Raw genomic sequence first — 22,828 nt, forward strand, 5'->3', positions numbered from 1 at the left:
GCATGAACTACATGGAAGAACAGAATATAATATTGTTCAAGACATATTCTTATGCCTGTAATTATTGGGATAAGAGACTTGTAATTGCTGGCTGCCTGGAAGGACATGGTGTGGAGCTGAGACAGCAACAGCTCCCTGCCACAGCCACTGACAGACAGCCCAGACCCCATTCCTGGGTGTTTGGCAGTAAAAAACAGGTCAGGAGACACCAGCCTGGCTGGGCCTCCCCCAGCACTGAAAGCTGTTTAAGTTCTGTGGGTTTTAAATCATTTTATCATTGGAAATTGCTCAGAATAGGAATCTTCAAAGTGTGTCACACTTTGGTTTGGCTGTGGCATCCCTAAAGGGGTTGACTGTGGAAGTTGGAGATTTTTATTTCTGTCTGTAAGAATGTATTTCATGATTCTGGATGTTGTTGTGTTTTAAATCATGGCAATTTTATCTCTGAGGCTCTTCGGATTTTGGTTAATTGTTGTGTCCTTATTTTGTGTCCTTGGTAAAAACCAAGCTGGATAGACATGGCCAATGTTTGAGTTAACTGATCTCAGAGGGAAGGAGTAGGAATTTACAGAATTTTGATGCCATTGAGAATCTGGAACACATGGGAAGGTTTATGTGGCTTGCACTGGATGAGTCCAATGCTTTGTTAATTCCAGACGTTAAAGGAAACCCTTCCTGGCCTCCTTATGGAGGTGTTTTGTCATCTGAAATACCCTGGAACCGTGGAGGGTCAGCAGAAATCACAGAGCTGGAAAAGACCTCCAAGGTTATTGACTCCAACCATTATCCCATCCCCAAGCCATGCTCCCACATCTCTGTGCTCTATCACCACATGTGCCACATCTCCTCATTTTATGAATTCTTCCAGGGATGGAAACTCCACCACTTCCCTGGGCAGCTCTTCCAGTCCTTGACAGCCCTTTCAACAAAGAAGTTTTTCCTAATATACAATCTAAACAGCAAACGACAAGCAACAGCCTGGAATGGCATGATTAAAAAAACCCAAAGCAACAAAGCTACCCAAAAAATCCCAACCCCAAAAATATCACTCATATCCACAAAAAACCTCTATGCCAACCCCAGAATATCACAGTGTAGTTTCTCCAAATACTTGTGGTTTCACCCTTTCCTTGATATCTGGTACAATGAAAAAAATATCTAGAGATACTCCAGCAGCTGCAAATGTACAAAAACCAAAAAATGTAGAAAACTTTATTGCAGTTAAGAGGCAAAGATAAAGCAGCTATCAAGTGGGAATGTACTGATATAGAAATACTGTGTAAGAAGGTTTAAGGAGCATGAGGGGACATGAGTCAGTTCCTGATGTGAGTGATTGATGTCACAGGACTGTTCACAGAGAACAAAGGGTAAAATCAGTAGGTGGAAGATCATGGACAACAGCAAATGGGTAGAGAAGGGCCTGGTGTAACAAACCCCATATTTTCAAGAGCTGTCCAAGCGGTGCTAACCTTGGAGTAAACTGCAGTGTTCAATCAGACCCCCTGAAGCTGGTGAGATTTTTTGGAGCTGTTATTGAGAATCTGTCGCTGGCTAGAATTGTGATGTTTGTGTTGGTTACTCTTTGAAAAGCTGTTTAGTGGGAATAAAAGTTGTTTACTTAATATTCATGTAGAGGCAAAGCCAGGTGGATAAACTGAAGAACAGCATGTTCCACTCCTACAAGCAGGGACATCTTTAAAGCTGGAGTCCCGGAACACGTGATGATTGACTTTCCATTCCATTGCATTTCTCCACAGCAACTGAGAGAAGCAGGGTGTAAATCCACTGAGCTGCAGGGTGTAAGAGGTGCTAACAAAGGCGTGTTCATGGAATAAGCACCCAGAGGCACAACAGAACACAGAAAGTGGTGGCAGGAGTGCCAGCAGGGCTCTGGGATGCAGTAGTGCAGATTTTTATGTTGGGACCGTATTTTAAATGCTGCCTTACTTTAATAGGTGGAAATGGGTTAAAATGCTACATTGTGGAAGTGGTAAAAACAAAAAGTGAGCAGGAATTAGGTTGGTCCAGTGGCACTGAGTCAGCCTGCAGTGCTGGAAGCGTGGCCAACCCCCAGCTGCTCAGCCCTTTGCTCTGGAAAACGTTTTGGCTTTCCTAAGTACCAGCAGATCCCTTTGAATTCAGCCAAGCCACAGAACTGTGTCCTCCTGAATACCAATGATGCTGTCTAGCACTTTTTAAAGTCCTTTTCACTGCTAGATCTCAGTGTGCTCTTCAAAGGAGGTCAGTACCATGAATGAGAGCCCGAGTCCCCAGAGCTCTGTAATTCTCTGCTGACACACTGCTGTGAAGGTCTCTGCCCAGGGATGTCTTTCTGGTCTTTATTTTTTTAATTAAAATGTCAGAAAGAAAAAAAAGAAGCCAATTAAACTGCTCCATTAGCAATGTAGAAGTTTGTAGGCAATTTGTTTTACTCCGTTGCCAGCAAATAAACTGTTTCCATGAATTCTGTGATTAATTCCTTAGGGCTGGAAACAGTGTTAATTGGGGGATTAAGAACCAGATGTTTGTTGTTCTGCATAAATGTTTCAAAAACGTGGAACACATGAATGGTAGGTATCCAACCCCCAGATTTCAGTGGGACTCTGGTTCCACCTCCTTGCACAATAGCAGGAGTGATTATAACAAAATATTCTCTAACAGATGGGTGTTTACTTAAGCCTGAATACCCTCAGTGATGAGTGTTCTGCAGCTTTTGGGCTGTTTGTTCCACAGTTTGAATTGTAGAGGTTCTCAAACCTTCATTTTCCTTTCTGTGGCTTCAACTCATTATCTTTTTTTTCCATTTTTGAATAGGGAGAGTAAGCAGTTGTTGCTCTCTTATAACCTCTCTGATATAGTGGCATGCAGTTAAATCTTTATTCTGCAGAACTAAATGTGAACCAGTCCTTTTAACCTTTGTTAATTGTCTTGTTGTCTTCCCTGTGCCTTCAGTCATTATTTTCTCATCTTTTGGGGAATATTTGGTTGAAGTTGTGCTACCACTCTGCATGGCAGTGCTGGGAGGCACAAGACCAACCCAAGCCAGTCTGGGATCCTGTGAGAGCAGGACTTGAGCTCTTTTGTGGGTCTTGTTTGAAGCAGATGCTTGGTTAGCACAACAAAGAAATGTGTTTAGATCAACCAGTCAAAAATTCTGCTCTTATTTTCCGTGTCACCATTTTGCAGCATTCCAAGGAGCCAGGACCTGGCTGCTCTGGCAACAGTTGCAAGAATAATATTAATAATGAAAGTATTTAACATTTAAAGTTCAAAGTACTTTACTATCATTTGCTAATTAACTCCAATGGAGACTTAACCAGGGCTGACTAGACTGAAGTAATTACTTTAATTGTATTAAATATGATTCTATCTGATTGCAAAGGTATCATGTCTTGTGCATTTGTGCAGCTGCATTCTTTGCTGTTCCCATGTTTACTTTATGAAGTTTTCCTGTTTCAGCTTAGCAGATAAATAATCAGCACACAGAGGCTGAATTTCTGGCCCCATCTGCCTGACTGCTCACTTCCTTTCATCTCTGTAGCACTTAGAGCAAATGCTACTTTGCTTTCACAGAAGCAAACAATAATTCTTCCAAAAGAAATGGAGTACATGTGTGTATAAGCATAGATCTGCACCTCTGTGTGCTCCATATCACTGCTGTTTCTTGCTTCACTCTTTTCCAGCTGGGCATTGTCTAGGAAACAGATGTGTAGGTATGAAGAATATATGAATTAGCAAAATATTTGGAATCAATAATAATATTGAGCATGACATCACTTGTTGGTTACCTGGCAAGTTCAAATGACCTCACACTTTGCATCCTTATTCCACAAAACATCTTCTGCAAAGAGCAACAGTACCTGTTATAGTTGAAGAGGAATTTTGTGATAGAAATTGGTGCATTTTTATCCCACATGGAGTCATTTAGGTTGGAAAACTCTCTAAGATCATCAAATGCAACCATTACCCCAGCACTGCCAAGGCCACCACTAAAGCATGGTCCCAAGTGTTCCATGACATATTTTTGAACGTTCCCAGGGATGGTGATTCTACTGCTGCCCTGGGCAACCTGTTCCAATATCTGACCAACCCTTTTGGTGAAGAAATTATTCCTGAGAACCAATCTAAGCCTCCACCTAAGTGGTGGGTGTTTTGAGATGATATTTTCAGGCCCAAATGAGTTCAGAGTGTAGCCTGCATCCTGTGTCTCAGTGAAGTGAGCCCAGCTCAGAGCTGTTCAGGGTGTGCAGTGCATCACCTCCCCTGATGGATGTGATGGATCCCCCACCACAGCACCACCAACTGAGAAATCACAGCAGAATCTCTGTCTTTCCTCTAGCAGCAGGGATGAGAGGTGGGGGGCTCTTCCCACACCTAAATGAGCATGTTCCTTTGTTCCAGGAACTGGGGGAGTCTCTGAGCTTCTCACTGCAAGAACAGAAGGGTCATCATCATTAGTGTTGCTCTGTGAAATACTCATTTAGCAGGCAAGCATCGAGATGTATCCAGGAGTTCCAGATGGCCAAATTCCACTTGGGCTGCACTGAACTGAGTGAAGTTTTATGGGAGTCTAATAGGCCAAATGCTTTCCTGTGTCACCTTTGTCTTTTTGTGAGTGGCACCATGGAGTTACAGCAGGAATGGATAATTATCAAACAGCTTTCCTTCTGGAAGGTGATAACCCACACTGGATGGGCAGGATGCTTTAATTCTGCTCAGGAGAGGAGAGATGTGAAGCTACTGCTGACCTCTAGAAAGGCCAGACACCCTCTGTGCATAGGTCAGGCATTTGTCTCCTCTCCCTGCAGGCCAGAATGGTGCCAGCAGGAGTTAGACTCAATATTTGTAAATTTGAAAGGCGAGGCAGTAAAATTAACATTTCCCCGTGTCTGAGCGTATTAATTCTCGCTTACAAGAAAATACAAAAAGAAACTTGTTAAAGGAATAAATTAAAATTCATCTGTATATATGATGAATCATGATTCAGTTTTGTCTGAGAGGGAGAAAAAAATTGGCTCAGCTGCCTGTATATTTTTTTTCCTCCAAAAATATTTAATGCAGGGGAAATTACTAAGAATGAGTCAAATATGTTTCTCCCCACTCTTTCACTTCCATACAAGTAAACAGATTAGTCTGTAGCTTGTTAATGAACTCCAAGTAATTTCTCAGCTGTTAAGGTCTAAAGAGAAAGGGATCTCTGGAAAGTTTCCCCAATGTGTTTTTATTTTGCTATTTACTCTGCAGCCTCCTGAATGTGTTTTTAGGATTCTTTCTTGTAGTTGTAAATAATTATTTCCCATTTCCAGAATTCCATCCTTGCTTGATTCTAACCTGAGTTTGTTTTGGGATTGATTGCAGGTGTTGGGTTTATTTTAGTGGATGTGCATGCCAATGTTGAGGTTTCCAGGAAAATGCACACTTTTGACCTATTCATTCATGCATCTTTGGGAGGAAAGCAATGAGAGGGTTTTTTCCTGTCCTTCCAGCCTTCAATTGCTCTATTTTACTCTCTCCAGGTCCTAAGCCATCCCTATAACTCATCCTGTGATGGCTGCTCACAGCCCAGCACCAGGATTTAGGTGTCTCTTGGAGGAATGGGTTGTCACCCACACATTTTTACCATCTTGTGGTAGGTCTGGGTTGTCAGGAACTAAATCCAACCTGTGTAAATGTAGAAAATCTTGCTTATTCAGCAAAGACCACGACCATGAGCTGATTTCATACAGGTAGCAATTTAAATCCATGAGTTTTAAGAGTGATTCTTACCTAATATTTGCTCTGTCTCGTGTTCCTGTGTTCTAACACCCAGTAAAACCTTTCCTTCGGGATGGGATCTGCTGGTTTTGCAGTGGGAGACTGTTTGACCTAAGTCTGTGAGGAAATTGCAGAACTATAAATTAAGTATATCACACATAGCTAACTAAGTACTTGCTTTTAATGATGTAAAAAGTAGATATAATTAAGAACCTCTCTAGAAGACTTCTGCTGAGAGGAAGTGATATCCCAGTTTTAAATTCTGTGTCACTCCCATTGTAAAGGTGTGGGAGAATTTCTCCTCATATGCTGCTGTCAGATGTCAGCAGAACCATCCTTCCACTTAGAGGGAGGTGGAGTTTTGGTACTGAAATCAAGCTCAGCAAAGATGTGCAGCCTTCAGTGAGCTCACAGGGTATAAAGAAATGATATCAAAGACCAGAATGGCTTCTAGGAAGTGTTTTAATAACTCTGAAGGGATGGCTGTCTGCTGGGAGCACACATAGTTCTGCACCTTGATGTGTTACATGGCACATTTGAACTGTTGTCAGGCTCTTTCTGACCCTTTCCTGCGAGAGCTTCCCCAAGCAGAGCTGTTTGTGAGTGTCAGGACCTTTCCATTATCACCATTAGTGAGCTCATGGCACTTGTGCAGCGCTGCCACAGCATCGCTCAACATCACCCTGCAAGGAAGGACAAGCAAGCTGCTGGTGAACTCATTTCTCCTGCATGGTTTCAGCACAGAAACATTAATTTTTCTCAGCACCTGTTGGTTCTAGCAGGAACTGATGCCTCTCAGCATCAGAGCACACAGCCTGTGTTTTTATAATGTGTTCTTTTGAGCTCTGCTCAGACATGCTGTCCAGATGCCAACATGTTAAAACTGGTTTTTGTTCAAGGGCTAAGTTAGGGAATTTTATAACCACACCAGTGGAAAAATATTTCTCATGAACAGCTTCAAGCTCTTCAGGAGATGGGAAATAGAAGAAATGGGTTTCTTCCAATAGATGAAATTTAATATGAATTCTATTGAAATAAATGTGGTTGCAGGAGTAAACAAGGTGCATAGGTAGAATGAGGGATGGGGAAGGTCTCTCTGACAAAAATTAAATACTAAAATTGATAAATGTGAAGTTAGTGGATATTAAGGAAGAGGCAAATCAGTGAGTAAATAGGAACAGAAGTTTTAGGAGGAAGAGATAAATTCTAGTGCTTTTGAAGGAGCTGACAGGATTAGGGAATATTGCAGGTCTAGTGAGGGCCGAGATTTGTAACAACATTTGAAGAATGAATTTTTGAGTAGACAGAATTCTGGTTTTATTTTTTTTTTCCTCCCCTCAAACTGTGAACCTGATCTGCACTGGGTATTTTCCCTTTTTTCTGCAAGGCTTGTGAACAGCCTAGAGATGGACAGGTCTAACAGGAAAGAAGTTCCAAGAGAAGAGTGACCTGGGAACCTGCATGGGGCAATGACAGACCAAATTTGAAAGAGGGAAAGAGAAGGCCATGAATGAACAGACAAATACTGACAGATAAGGATTTACAAAAGGAAATGCTGGGGAAATCAGAGACAGAATTACTCTTCAGCGTGATCCAATAAAGCAACTGTGGCATTAAGTAGGGATTCAAGGCACAAGGTGTGGCAGCACATTTCTCTCCCTCTCAGGATTTTTCATAGAGGTGCACAGAGAGAAATGAAAGAGAAAACAATTTCTATTTCTGCTCCTTGTTTTTCCTATGTGGAATGTGTTTGGAGAATTGTTTACCTGGGGTGATTGCTTGGTTGGATTCTGGTGAGGATTGTTTGAGCCTGATGGCCAATCCAACCCACCTGGGCTGGACTCTCAAAGAGGGTCACGAGTTGTGAGAGGGTAAGAGATAGAGTCAGAGAAAGTAGTATGTAGTTTTAGTATCCTCCTTTTATATAGTATATGAATGTATTTTAGCACAGTTATAATAAAGAAATAATTCAGCCTTCTGAACTGAGTCAGACATCGTCATTTCTTCCCATTGGGTTTGCCTGCATTTACAAGAGAGGATGAGCAACACACAGGAAAAGAAGGAAGCAGCACTAAGGCTGTTGCTCAGCCCCTTATGAGCCTTGGTAGCTCTGAGTGAATGCTCAGCTTTTTGGAGTTGTTTAATATAGAGTCAGTGGAACTCTCCTGAAATCCCTTAAATTCAGTGGGAGCTGGGTGTAATCTCTTAGAGGGACTTTGTGCTGCAGTGAATTGTCTGGCTAATGCACTTTTTTCCCTCCATTTGTCTCTTTTGCCCAGTGAGCTCTCTTCTTTCATATTTCTTACTTTTTTTTTACTTCTGTCATCAACCATCACACCACTTAACAGACTCCCAGCACCTGAGTACAAAGCTATGGAAGAACATCCAAGGTTGCAGTGTTAAGAATAATTTAACTCATGCAGTTTCTTTACCACAAGCCCTGTTCAGTGAACTAACTGTAAATCTTTCTGCCAGCTTCAAAATAAACAGGATGGAGACTTAAAATGAGCAGATTTTCAGATGCTTTACTATTTAATTAGAAGGATACAGATTGTTTGATGGAATGATAATAACAACCTCTGATCACTGGTTCCAATGAGAATTGTTGCTATTGAGAACTTGTGGGGGAAAGAGAGTTCATTTCTCATGCTTAGGAAATATTAGCATTTGCTATTGCCAGTATCAGATATTTAGGGTGTGTAATTTGGCACATGAAAAATGCTGGCTTTTAAATCTCTATTCGAAAAGTCATTTATATATGTACAAAGGCAAGTTGATAGCAACAATATTAATATATCCTCATGGAAAAAAAATAATAATGTAAGCTTCTCCTACACAGTCAATCCAACCTCCTCTGTGTCATTCACCTCCTTTAGAAGGGACTGGAAACTGTTGTGCTTGTATTCCTTTGAGATGTAAAGTTGTTATATTACAAATTATCACTTGTTTTCAGTATTGACTGGATAAATAAATGCAATTATGTTTATCAATGTTGAAAATTAAGCAACAGAAAGCAATTGTGTGTGTTTGAGGATCTTTTCAAATGAAAAGCTGTATTCACTGAATTCTCATCGGCTCTTTTTCTCCCTGACATGTTTCATGATGTGAGCTCTCAATTGAATGAACAGCTGCAGTAAAAATGGCACCAGCCAAGTCACAGGGAATTCACAGGAAATTGAGATGTTTCAGGCTTCAACACGAGCTATTTGGGCCCTCATTTACCTTGAGAAATGCTTGGCTTTTCCTTAGTAAAATGTCGATAAACATAAAAAGGTGTCAAGCCCTTTGGGTAAACCTCTTATGGGTGGAACAAAGACACTTTGCCAGTTGGGTTTGTCTTTCTAAGGGTGGAAAAAGTTTTCCCTCTGGTCTTCACTTTGTATCTACTTACAGTGCATGCATGAGGGAGTAATATGAAGGAAATGTCAGTGTTGATAAGAAGGATGCAGTAAGGAAAGCAGAATAAGAAACTCTCATCACAGCTCAGGTGTCTAAGAACCTCCTTGATTGATCTCATTCTTCCAAAACAAGACCATCCATCATGCTGGAAATCTGATGCCATCCCTTAGATCTTTGGGAATGCCATCTATTGCCTTGTAGGGTTGGTGGCAGAGTCAGGATGTTTTGTCCCAGCTTCTCACCCAGCCCTGGCACACACAGCAGATGTAGCAGCACGAGAAAAGCACCAATTTGGAGGCAGCAAGTGGCTCACTGTCCTTAAAGCCATGAAACAGCAGAGCTGTTCCTGATTAATCTTAAATGCTTTAGAACAAATGTTTTATGTCCTCAAAGTTTATGCAGAGCTTCCATTTTTAAATTTATTTCTGTCCCACTCTTCTCTTACAGCCAAGTTAGTAAAGCTTTAAGCAGTGTGATGAACATTGTCATGGGATAACAGCTCCTGATGCCTCCTCACAAGTCAGTCTGTCCATAAACTCACCATTCATAGAAACATAAACCCTTCAAAATCTTCCTTTCCCTCCATCCCTCTTGTTTTCTATGTATATGAGACTTTTTCTGCATTTCTGGTCTTCTCCTGCAATACCATCTTCATCTTATAATCTCCTCTAGTTACGGTAGTGAAGATCAAGCTGTGAAGAAATTCAGCAATAAACCCCAAATCACCTTCTCCATCAACTCCAGCCTAATAGGAGATAATCAAAGTATTAAAAAACAAACAAACTATAAGCTAAATTAACTTCTTACTAAATTTGTTGCAGTCTAGGGTGACTGAGTGAAGATGTGCCATGGATATTGCTGTGCTTTCTCATGGCCAGTTTTACTACTCCATCTGTCCACAGCAGAAGAATCTTTTTCCCTGTTTCAGTTTTATAGGTTTGAGTGGTTTAGCAGCACAGTTATGGGAATATTCAAAGGAGGAATCATAACCAGAGAGAAGTGGTTTAGCTTAGTTCTCATTAGCTGTTCATCTAGAACAGATTGCCTAGGATGGACTTCTGGAGTGTGTCTGATTGCTGCAGCATGGTGACTTAATGGGGAGAAGTTTTTACCAGCTTGTTTAAGTGTGCCTGTGCCAACTGACCTCACAGCTTGGTGTGCAGTGAGTGAACTCTAGAAACTATAATTTCAGTCTAGGATCTCATTGTATGTCCCCCCTTGAACTTAACTTACTGTTGTGTATTTGTTTGGTTTGAATTTGGCATCTGGCATTGCTGATCTGAGCTAATCCTCCACCATAAACATTTGTTCTTCAGCCCAGCTTTCTAATCCAAAAATCCTGGTCCTAACATTTTTCTTTCTGTTTCCTTGTGCTCTAAGCCTTTCTTCTGATGTAACATTCATGTTCCTAATCCTGCTTTTTCTAGAAACCAGGTTTTACTCCTTCTCTCAGAAGTGTTTTTATATAGCAACAAACCAAGAAGCTTTTAAGCCTCACTGCTGCAGCTCTTATTAAACCATCAAGGCCAGGTTGGACAGGGCTTGGAGCAAGCTGGTCTGGTGGAAGAATGTCCCTGTCCATGGCAGGGGGTGGAACAAGATGGGCTTTAAGTCCTTTCCAACCCAACCCATTCTGTGATTCTGTGACTTCTGCATGTCTTGATTCCCAAGACTTTGTGGCCATTACCTTTCCTCCTTTGTTCCCTTCTTTGGCTTCCTCCCTCAGGATCTGCCACTCACAGCCTCAAGCCCAGGGAGAGACAAATCTGCAAAAGTCTCTCCTTCAGTTCAGCAGGAAAACAGCCCAAACCCACTGCTGCAGCTGAGCTGGACTGGTACAGAGGCATTTCTCAGCCTTGTAGCCTTAAAGTGAGAAACAGGATTTCAAAAGCTAATTTGCTTGTTTTTGTAGCACGATCTTAATTCTACAAGGGAGAGAAGATGATCTAATCTAATTTAATTTTGCTCTTTGAGGAGAAGGGAGATCACTTGGCCAGCTGCTGCTCTGAGCAAACACGGAGCGTGCAGGCTACAAGATAAGCTTTGAACTTTATCAAGTCTCTTGGCAGTATATGCTAATGTGTGCTGTTGGGAGAATTCTGAAACTTTTGCCTCTGATTGTATTAATTAGTTTGCTGCTCTAAATGAGCCGTATCTCACTGTAAAATAAGGAGCTGTTACACATCAGGCTTTCCCTGTCCCTGATGCTTTAGTGTTTGGGCAGAGTGGACCATGATTTCAAAATCAGGCCAAGCCCATGACCTCACAGTACTGCTGCCGTTTTGATTTCTTTTTGAAACTTTAGGCATAATCTATTCAAGCTGTTCATTTATTACAAGAGGGAAAAACATGGTCTCCAATCCTGGGTTTGAAGAGGAAGAGTTTTGCTCCCCAGAAATTTTAACTTTTCAAACCCAGGGTAAGGAAGCATCTCAGAGCTTCTGTGGTCATGCTGACAAACTCCTTCCAAAAACAAATCCACTGTGATTTAGGGCCACAAGGTTCTTAAAGTCAATGCTGTCTCTGAAGTGGATTTATTGCATTCTTAAACCTGTAGTTTCTAGATGAGGTAAATTTACCAACATGTTTAGATATGTTTTCATGTCCATCACTTTTACAACAGCCTTCCACCAGCTGGCAGTGCCCCAGACCCTCCAAACCTTCCACTGACTGGGGATTGCCACCTCTGCTTCCATCCCTGCTCTGCATTCCCAGCATGAAATCTGGCTTCCTCTGAAATCCACAGAGCTGTATCACAAGCTGCAGAGTGTTGGCAGGTGTGTGTTTTAGACATGTACAATAATAGAAAAGTCATACATGCTTTGGAAAAAAAAGGGGTTTTGTTGTGATAATCATTTTAGCTCTTGCTGATGAGCTCATCAAGGTAATTAGCAGCGCCCTGACTCTGATCCTCTTCCCTGCAGTATTGTCCCAGACTGTTTGACAGAGCCATCCCTGTTTCCAGGAAAGCACCAGGGCTTCAGTTTCAGGGTTTCTGTGCTGTGTTTCTTGGCTGTACAGCAGAAGTCCATGACTGTTCCAAGGGAAGGCAGGGCTCCAGTGCCTGGGAGACTTCACTGCAGCCTGGATAACGTGGGCTGAGAACCAAAACCCTGTGAGGTGACACAGAGTGACACAGGACCCAAAACTGCTCAAAGCCAGCCTGGGAGGTTCTGACTGTCTGCAGCTGGTGACTCCAGCCTGTCTCACTCCCTGTGTGCCAGAGCTTCTCCTGTCAGCGTGCTCATTTTTACAGATTTGCAGTCTGTTAGGACAAAAAGCTTAACTTTCTCTTCATTATATCATCTTAAAGATGATATAATTGCTTTATGCATGTGGTTTAAATGAAATAAGTGACTTTTTCATTACTTTTTGTGAGCAAGCACAGGTCCAGCCTACAGCTTCAAAGCTAGGCTGGCCTGTTGCTACACTTGATAGACCAAATGCCTGCAGGTTCTACCTGTTCTTGGACCCCTCAGCCATCTCTCTAAGCAAAGAGATCTAAACATTTGGCTGAAATCTAACTTTTGGCTCAAAGATAAGTGTGAACTGTTTAGAAATTCCATTTGGATCCCGGCACTGGTCTGTGAGAGCCTTTCCAACACAGGTAATACACTGGGAATTATTTTGGCTTTCTTGTTCTATCAGCTATCTCTTTAGATTTCTTTTTCCATTTGTCTGAGAAAGACTTAAGAAGTAGATGAATCACCAACATCCTTCTTGTGAAATAGAGAGTTCATACCTTCCATATTAAACATAAAACTTAATCTCGAGTCCTTCATAAAGACTTCTCTCAGTCTCCATATTCTAGTGGAAAAAGAGAAGATACTGACATTTCTATCTGAAATTAACTATTTTCTCAAATTGCAGTAAGCCAAATGATTTTCCCTTACTACTTTTAGTTACAGGAATGTGACCAACAGTAGGGGTTTTTTTTAGGCAGTCTAAAGCTCTCTGCCTGCCTTTATATTTCTTTTTTTAGCTCATGAGATAGCAGACTTAATACTCCCACCTGCTTTTCCTGAATACTTTTTCATTATTCCAAGAGCAAAGGCAATAAGCATTATCTCACTCAATGATAGTTATACTTAAAGGTTTCTTAAACTGAGGTGAGATAAAAAACATGAGCAGCATAAACTGGGGTTGTGAATGTACAGTGCAGCAGCCTGGACAGAACTCAGTGGCAAATTGTGGCAAATTCTCTACATGCACAAATATTCTTCTGTGTATTTGATGTGTGTATTCACATAACTCTACTTGAACTTAAAGAAAGTGATAAACCCATCAAACTTCAGGATAGACAGGGCTTGGAGAACCTGGGATAGTGGAAGGTGTCCCTGCCCATGGCAGGGAATGGAACAAGATGAATTTTATGGTCCCTTCCAACCCAAAGCATTCTGTGATTCTGTAAAGAATAAAGTCCATTCCATATTCAGTTTAAAAGGGTTTTGGGGTAGTAACTGAAGCATTTTTATTTTGTTTGTACATGTTTATTTCTGGAGACTGGCTGACTGTGCAGGTGTCTCCTTGTTAGAGAGGAGGGATGGAGCTCTTCCCCTCTGTCCCTCTCTCTGCCAGGTGCTTGGAGCAAGGCTGAGAACTTGTCCCCCTCTGTCCAGGTGTGTTTCTGCAGTGGGATGGGCCTGTCAAATGTGTGCCAAATTTGCTATTAAATGGGTTTTTTTCATTATCTCATCCTCCAGCCTCCTCAAACACCAACCTGTATTTCCCCTTGTTTATTTACATCCCTGTAACTAATAATGCTTTCACAAACCAATTATGCTTTCACAAACTGATTATGCTTTTACAAGTACATGCATAATCATTTATTGTCTCTAATTGAAACTTTGCTGCAAAGACTCCATTATCCAGACCAGTGGAACAATTTGTGTTGGGTTTGTCATGCTTAGCTGGGATTGCTGAGGCAGTCCAACAGTGCTGTGCTGCCCTCTGCTACACCAGCATCCAGTGAAATCAGGAAATCCCTGCACACAAATAATAACTTCTGCAATCCTTTCATGTCAGCAGAGCTACAGCTGTGCTAAGAAAGGGCAAGTGCTCAGGTGCATAGGTGAAAGCTGAAGGTTTGGATAACATCTTTACTAATTAGTTCAGGCGTGTAAGATAATTCTGCTAATTTTTGATTAGTTAAAAGTAAGTGGAGGATGGTGTAGAAGGGAAGGAAATTATTTCAGCTTCAGTTAACACACAGTTAAAACTACCTTTTCCAGCCTTTCCACTGCAGACTTGCTTGAGAATATTAGCAGTTCAAAGTACTTAGCTCTAAAAATCTCATAATGAACATTAGAATTTTTTTTTTTAATTTCAGGATACCAGTCTAACTGAAGCAGCAGTTCAATCAACCTTGCAGTAGTGCAATCTTATTGAATTTCTGCCAGGAATGTAAATGAGAAACCATTCCTCTTTAAAAGCTTCAGCTAATATAATTAATTGCATTCATTTTCAAGGTGATGTCTTGCTTGTTTGGGCAAGTGAGCAGTAGGGGATAAAAAAAATGGAAATTTCATCAGTGATTACAAAAGAGATAGTGATTTACTAATTGCTTTTCACCTTTTCCTGACAGTTGGTATCTTTTACCAATCTGCCTCCAGTCACTGGAAACTGTTGTAAGGTGAGAGATTAGGATAAATACATTGTGAGGAATTCTTTAGTGGTGATTTGTTTTTCCTTCATAGGGAACTACATTTCTCTCCTGTGCTTTGTAGCAAGTGCAGCCATTTACCCTGTGACCCCCGTGCTTTAGGTTAAAATGTGTTCCAGCAGAGAGAATTGTACTTGGGAACAATCCTCCTTTGCAGGGTGCTGTGGACCTTGTTGGTAGCTGTGTCTCGTTTTCAGCACCAGAAATATAAAATAAAGAGTGATTTACATCAGTTCACTAAGGTGCCACAGGATACAGCAGATGCTGCCCACTTCCTCATATTGCTGCCTTTCAAAACTCAGCCTCCCACAAATAAATGCCCAAAATCAGATTTCACAGCCTGGTGTGGGTGTTGGATATCAAGCAGGGCAGCAGCTCACCTGCTGGGATCTCTCCTGGTCCCTTGGTTTCTTTGCTGCTGTGGAGTTCCACTGTGCAGTGACCTGTGCTGGGGCAATGTATGAGCTGCTCACAGGTGTGAAGAAGCAGATGTTTTTCTTAAAATCCATTATTATAGAGTGATGTGCATTTTAGGAAAAATTGCTCTTTTATGAATATAAATACAGCTGGATCTCCCCTGCCCCAGTTCAAGGCTGGGAAACCGGCTTAAGTTTTAACAGAAAAAAATTAAAAAGGAAAAGCTTCAGAGTCAGAGAACCCTGAGAACAGACATGATAGCACATTCAGGAAACTTATTTTAAAAGCTATTTAAGCTTTGATGCAAAATACATTTATACTCCTGACAGTTTCACTTCTTACTCTTCCATTTAAATGTCAGATATTTCATATCTACAGGAAACTCACAGTGATATGGCTCAGTACTATCAGGGAACCACCTGCACAAGAAAAGAGCACCAGAGTTTCATTTGAATCTCACCTGTGTGAGGAAAGGCAGGAACCATCAACACAGGCTTTGCCAGTGCCCTGGGGTTCAGAGGCTCTGTGATTCCCAGTTCTGAACATCAGGATAAGAGGGGACACTCCCAGCAATTTCTTTATTTCTGGACAAAGGAAAACAGACCAAAGGGAAGCCATGGGATGCTCCAGCAAATCCTCTGTTGCTGAAGAGGAACTGGAGAACCCTTGAATAATGGTCCAGAGCTGTCAGGTGTGCCCAAATACAATTGTCTCTTAACAGAAATAGTGCTTCTGTGACAAACTATTTAAAAATAGTTTTAACTCTCCTCCTCTGCTCTTAATTTACAGTAGCAATTTAGACAGATTAAAAAGTATCAATTAGAATTTAGGAAGATTTTTCCAATCTCTTTTGCTATTACTTATTTGTTTTGCTAAAAGCAGGATTAGAGCTCATTCCAGCCCAGAGGTTGGACAATGTAAGGTTTGGGAGTTGCAGATAAATGGGATTTTGTGTGTTGGGTGGCTGCAGCTGTGCCATGTGCTGAATCAGGGCAGGGTTCCTGCAGCCTCCCTTGCCTGCACTCTGGTCCAGCCTTGCTGGCAGCCTGCAGATAACTCATTAAATCAATCTCTGCAATGAGGTCTGTTTGACTCCGTTTAATTTTGTATTGAATGTAGATGGAATCAGGGAAGTGCCTCCTCAGAGAATGTCTGGGCTGTGCTGGGCATCCTTGGGGCATTTCCAAGGTTCCCTTGTCCATAGAAAAGGTGCCAGCTTTGACCCCAGTGAATTGGCAGATCCAAATCCATCAGCCTGTGGATCCAGTGAGGCAGAGCCCCTGCTGATGCCAGCAGATTCCCATTCCAGGGCTTTAGCAAACCGCAACTGGAGCCTCCAAAAACTATCAAACAGAAACTATCAGAAGCTGAATAAACACTGAAGGTTTGGACAGCATGGTGAAAAAGATCACAAACACTGTTTGCTGCTTCACTGAGGCTTAAGTAATTCCCTTGTAGCCAGCTCTATTTGGAAAAGCATAAATAAATACTTTGTACTGAAAGAATGGTTGCTTCTCTAGGAAAAATAAGCTGACAGTTGGTTTGGGTTTTATTCCTAAAATACTTTTGTTCTGGGCAAAATAAATGAAAAAGAGCAGACAAACCTAGAAGTAAGAAAAGTAACAAGGTGCTAAAGGCCTGCCTCTCCTATGGCTGTAAATATAACATCATTCTATGACATTTCCTTGTGGTTTTGCAGTTATCCTGGAGTACTTTGCAAGCTGGTTCTGGTGTAAATTTGCTTTGTTTACTCCTGGTTCATCTGTTCTTCTTCCTGAGGGTAAAGTGGGTTAGGAAGGAAAGGAGTGCAATGGAGCTCTCCTGCTGCCTGTGGAGGATCCCTGTCCCTGCAGTTACAGGTTGTGCATTGCCTTAATGGTGGCCTTAAATGGTGGCAGAAACCTTAAAATACTTAAGACACTCATTAAACTCGGAATTCAGCATTTGCTCCTTTCCACCCCAGCAGTTGTTGCTGGCATTCAAAGCCCCTGGGCCCAGTTGAGTTAACTGTGGTGGCTATCACCCAGTTGTTCTTCTTTCCTGCCTAAATGAGATGTCTCCCCTGAAAATAACACAAGTCTGGGATGCAGGTGGCACAGCTTTCAAATGTTAAACCAGACAGCAATTATCCTGAGTTAGTCACTCATTTGCAATACCCCCAAGTTTTGGATTAGATTTTTCTTTTTTTTAAAGCAGCTGTGGTTGCTGTTTGATATTTAAAGACTTGTTTGCTTTTAATGAGTTGCTAAAGTCATGGACTGTTCTCCTATAAGGGAAAGGCAGTGGGATGCTCCTAGGCCAGCCCTGTGGCACGGGGGAACCAGGCTGGTTCCCACCTCTGGAATGGTGCATAGCAGGAGACTCTCACCTGTTCCCACACAGAAAATCAACACTATTTCCATGTAAATGCTACATTTGCCATATCATATCTATCTATCTCTCTATCTCTCTATCTCTCTATCTCTCTATCTATCTATCTATCTATCTATCTATCTATAGATATACAGATATATAGATATATATATTTGTTTCTTTGTGTTTTGGAGCTTTTTTCAAAAATCGTCTTTAAAGCTATAACTTAGAATATAAACTAAGGCATGAAATTCTCCAAAAACTGATTTAATTTCAATTTACTGAAAATGATTTGTGGAGCCACCTTACTCTGGAAATGCCCATCAGAAAGCCTTGGTCCCTCTCCCTCCTCCAGACAGGGGACAGTTCTCCAAGTAGATGTGAAGATGCAAAACAACTTCATTTTCACTTTATAGGATTTTAAAACATAATAACTTTGGCTCAATTAGAAGAGCAAAGCGGATTTTTAAAATGTGAATACTGATTTCTGAAATGTAAAAATAGGTGATATTGTATAATTTCTCTGCAACAAAGGAAATAATCTCATCTGGAAAGGGGAAATGTAGAAGAACTTTGCTGCCTCTACAGAGTCATTCTGCCTTTTGTAGTTCTTTGATCAGTGTGGAGTGTGGACTGCAAAGTGGAAAAGAAGTGGTCAGGATTATTTCATTTCAGTACCTTCAGGAAGATTTTTCCCAGTCTGTAAAACACATGGATACTTCTGCATACCTTCTGATTTGTAAATTCAGTTTATGGTTCATGTCCTGGCACCCTTAAGAATCCATCTGGAAATAAAAAGTGGATTATTTCCCATGTAGAATTGATAAAAGAATAATGAGTGTAATCTGAAATAGGAGAAGGAATTGCATCATCCTCCGGAATTAAGGTTGATGTTTGTATGCATTAAATAAACTGAGGAGAAAGATTATCAAAGGAATCTATCAAAGATCTGAAATCTTTGTTTGAGCTGGCCTTAAGTACATATTTTATCCCTTTACAAAGTAGTAAATTGTCAAAATAAAAACTCCTAGAACTGGCTTGTGGAATTTCTTACAGGAATAAGTGGAAAGTCTGTAGCAAGATATCGAAGATACAAACTTTAGGTTTTGTATAAAGGTTATTTACAATCAAAGGAATATTTCTAAAAAGAAATAATAGAATTTGCTCTAGCCCAGGGGTTAAGACAACCTTTGGTTTGGGAGGTGTAGGAAAACAGGGCAATGAAGCTGTAAAAGCTGAAAAGAAGGGAAATATAAATAATCATACTGTTAAAAGAGGAAAAACAAGGCAGCAATAGAAAAAAGGGTTATAGAGGTTAGGGCTGGTGCCTTTAATCCATAGCTCAGCAGCATTAAATCCCCAATAAAAAGCAAACAAATTCTGGACTGAATGAGCAAAGTGGGGGAAAATTGCAGCTGCTGGGGTGGATGGAGCTCCCCTCCTATGGAAGGGCTGTTCCAAAGAGATCAGGGCACAGCCAAGGCCAAACTGGGATGATCTGGGGTCCTGAGGATCTAAAAGTACTATGAGACATTTGAAAAACTGGAGTTTAATAGCCTTTGGTAAAATAGAGGTGGCAAAAGGATTAATGGGGGCTCAATGGTTGATAAAGATGTTTGTTGTGCTAGGAATAAAATGGGAGATGCTCCAGGAATGTCTGAGCTGGTGGGACTGCAAGGCCAAGGCATTGAAAACTGGTGTGAAAAAGGGATATAAGCATTTGATCATGATTCCTTGGAATAAAGAGAAATACACCAGAGGCTTTCAGGGGGAATAGTGGGATAAATGCTCTAAGGACTTTTAAAACACTGGCCAAGCTGTGACTCGGTGTGAGGAAGAAAAGGGAAGCAGCTTTCCACTAGATTTTATTGCAAGAGTGTTTTATGCATCCAAACTCTCAGCATGTTGTTGGAATAGTGCTGGAGAGTGGAGTTCATGTGGCTACTGGGATCAGTGCTGAAAATCCAGGCTGAAGAGTGAAAGAAGGGGGAGAGACACTCTGAAAATTGGGCATTGCTGTGATTTAGCTGTTAAAGTGTGTGCCAGTTCTAGAGGTGTAACATTCTGACATGAATTTATTTCAGTATATATGGCATCACCTATCATACTACTGCGGTTTTCTAGTCTCTTTTATCTCTTGGATCGATTGCTTTAATTATACATTAATCATACATTAGACTGCAGCCATAGTCAAAACAATGTGTTTGTACATTCTGTGCTTTCTACATGTGACACTTGGCCAGGCTCTGTGTTTTTCCAGTGGACGAGTATTTCATGGATTTTCTCTGCTAGTTTTAAGAGACATTCTGTTTATTAGTTTGTCTAGATGCTTATTGTTTATATGTCAAATTTTTTAACACTTCACTTGTACTGATGATGTTTTTCTGGCTGTGAAGAGGTTGCTTTGTCCTGAAGGAATGATTGTTGTTTGTCTTGGTGGATAAGAGTTAAGTATCTTCATAAACAGTAAATACAACAAAGCTATAAATATTGATTCTTTTATTAAAGAAACATTTATTTTTTTACTCTGTTTTTAAACTAGTTCTTGCAGGCAAAAAGGAAACATTTAAGCATTATTTTTGTTCATAAAACTGTAAACTTTACCAGAAGGTGGGCTTCAGGTTGCTGGGTTGATTTTGACATTTCTACAGAAGAATGAGATTACTGCAAAGTGAAATTGTGTGCTATTATTTGAAAGCAGAGAAAAACCAGCCCTGTCTATGATTCTGTTCTTTGGATGCTGGTAATGGGAATCCTTTTCCATCTCTTTGTCCTGCCTCATCCATGTCTGACTGGATATTTTTGTAATTCCCATGAAATGTCTCCAGTGGCAAGCAACCAGCGGCAACATTTCTCATTGGAAGTTGACTTCACTTTGAGAAAACACTGTCCATTATCCAACACTTTTATTTATTGTATTAGTTGTATCTCTTTGGAAGACTGTAGGAAAAGAAATACATTTCGTGTATCAGGTGATTTTTCTCTTAGTTATATTTACAAATGTGGAGGATGGCTGCTGTTACCTGGAGCTGTGGAGTTAAAAGAGTAGAAGAGCCTCAGTTTGGAGAAGTCTCTTTGTCTTGCAGTGTGTTCCCACCTGGCCTCCAAAGCGTGTTGTGAGGAGTAACCTGCAGCCTGGTCCCTTGCAGATCTTGTTACCGTGGGCTGCTTCCTCCTCCAATAAGGAATCCCCTTAGGAAAGGTGAAGATGGTCATCCAGAAACTCTTGGTCATCAGTAAAGGGCTGCCTTGGGTGGGTTTTGGTGAAATCCAGGACACTATGGGAGCCTTCAAGATATATTTTAAGGAAGAGATGGGCTGTTCACTATCTTAGGACAACCCTAGCATAAACTTTGCCATATCTCTCTGGCATTTGAGGTTTACCCCTCAGGGCAAGATCTTAAATCCCATTAGCAACTGAAGAATTACACTTGAGAAACATCAAAGATCTGTGCTCATTTTATGATTTTTGAAAATAACAAATCACCATTGTCTCCTCATGCCCAGCTAAAGCTAAATGGACCTTTGTGGGCTTTTCTGTTTGATTTTTGGGGTTTTTGGTGTGACATTTCTCTTTCCCATTCCCACATGGTGGTTTCAGTTCATCTCTTACCTCTCTCATCTTTCTTGGAGCGTGGCCAGTTTGCAGCAGTTGAGGTTTTAATTTTTTTCTTGAGGGTCTCTATCAATTGCAGTTGTTTTCTCAGGGAGGGGAGGGAAGGATATTTTCCCATTCTGCAATTTGTCTTTCTCATTTGTGGTGGTTTTCAAAAGTCACAGTATCTTATCGCATTCTAAATATCACAAAGGATTTGAATAACTTCAACATATGGTGTGGATCAGCTGTGAATTCCACTACAAACACCAGGAGCAGAAAGCAAACTGCATGAGGGGAGGCAAGGCAGAAAGTGAATTAGATGGGGAAAAATAAAAAATGTGGAATTAGTGGAACAATGAGATGAATCAATACACCCATTTAAAATATTTGGATAAAATAATATGCTTCAAATTCAAGGAGAAATTACTGGCTTGTCTTATCTATGCCCATATTTATTTAATGTTTTCTGCCTGCTTGTAATGTCCTTTCAAAAAGCAATTATCTGTCCACATTTGACATAATTTTAAGTATTGACAGAAATGGGGACTTGCAATTTCAAAGTAAATGTTTGTATTAATTAAGATCCAGAGATGAGCCAGCTTGAACTTGTTTGTGGTCAGACAAGATCTGTAGATGACTAGTGAAGGAAAGGAGCATTTCCTTTTATGGCCCCAGAAAACCCTGTGAAACACAAATTATTTATCAAGATAACCAAGGTCAGAGGGTGACCTGCTACTTAAGGGTGTTTTGTGGAAATTTTTTCTTTTTCTTGCAGTTATTTCCAGTTGATGAAGTGCTCCATTATGCATCAGTGTACAGTGAGTATATATAAAAATGTTGTGTGTATATATAGTCTTTGCACACTCATGAATAAAATATACAGGTATACATATATATACAGGCATTTTCTGCTGAGGAAGGATGGAACAGGCAGGACTATATTAATGAATTTCCATGTAGGCTGTTCTGAATTCCACTTTTCCTGCTGATTCTGTGGCAGTGTGTGACTCCAGCCTCCCTCAAGTGACCTGGTGTGACTGAATCTCCAGAATCCCCAGTGGCACTCCGAAGGGTGCAGCTGTACATTCCCAGGCTGCCCCAGTCTTGGCACATGGCTGGATGCCTTTGCAGAGCTGCTGTTTTAAACACAAATTTCTATATCTCAAAATATGAAAAAAAAAACAGCTGAAGTGCCCTGGAACAGCATTGAGACAACTTGTGGAGGTAACTTGTAGGAGGTTAATTCTTCTTCACTTCTAATTAACTCTTAGAATCCCAGAATGGTTTAGGTTGGAAGGGACCTTAAAGATCATCCATTCCACCCCTGCCATGGGGACATCTTTCACTGTCCCAGGCTGCTCCCAGCCCTGTCCAGCCTGGCCTTGGGCACTGCCAGGGATCCAGGGGCAGCCACAGCTGCTCTGGGCACCTGTGCCAGGGCCTGCCCACCCTCACAGAAAGTTTATTTTTCCTGATATCCAATCTAACCCTGCCTTCTGTCAATTTGAAGCCATTCCCTCTTGTCCTGCCACTTCAGGCTCTTATGAACAGTGTCCACCTTCCTTGTCAGTTCCTGCAGGTACTGGGAAGCCACAGTGAGGTCACCCTTTCCCTGTCCAGGTGGACAATCCCAGCTCTCTCAGCCT

The 22,828-nt window shown here is 41.1% G+C and overlaps 1 protein-coding gene across 7 annotated transcripts in view; it reads left to right on the forward strand.

Moving 5' to 3' along the window:
- PTPRT (protein tyrosine phosphatase receptor type T) overlaps positions 1-22,828 on the forward strand; it is a 465,535-nt gene that overhangs the window by 125,037 nt on the left and 317,670 nt on the right. The gene's annotated exons all lie outside the window — the stretch shown is intronic.

Source organism: Lonchura striata, chromosome 20 (genome assembly GCF_050655825.1).
Source record: "Lonchura striata isolate lonStrDom1 chromosome 20, ASM5065582v1, whole genome shotgun sequence".
Taxonomy (NCBI): Eukaryota; Metazoa; Chordata; class Aves; order Passeriformes; family Estrildidae; genus Lonchura; species Lonchura striata.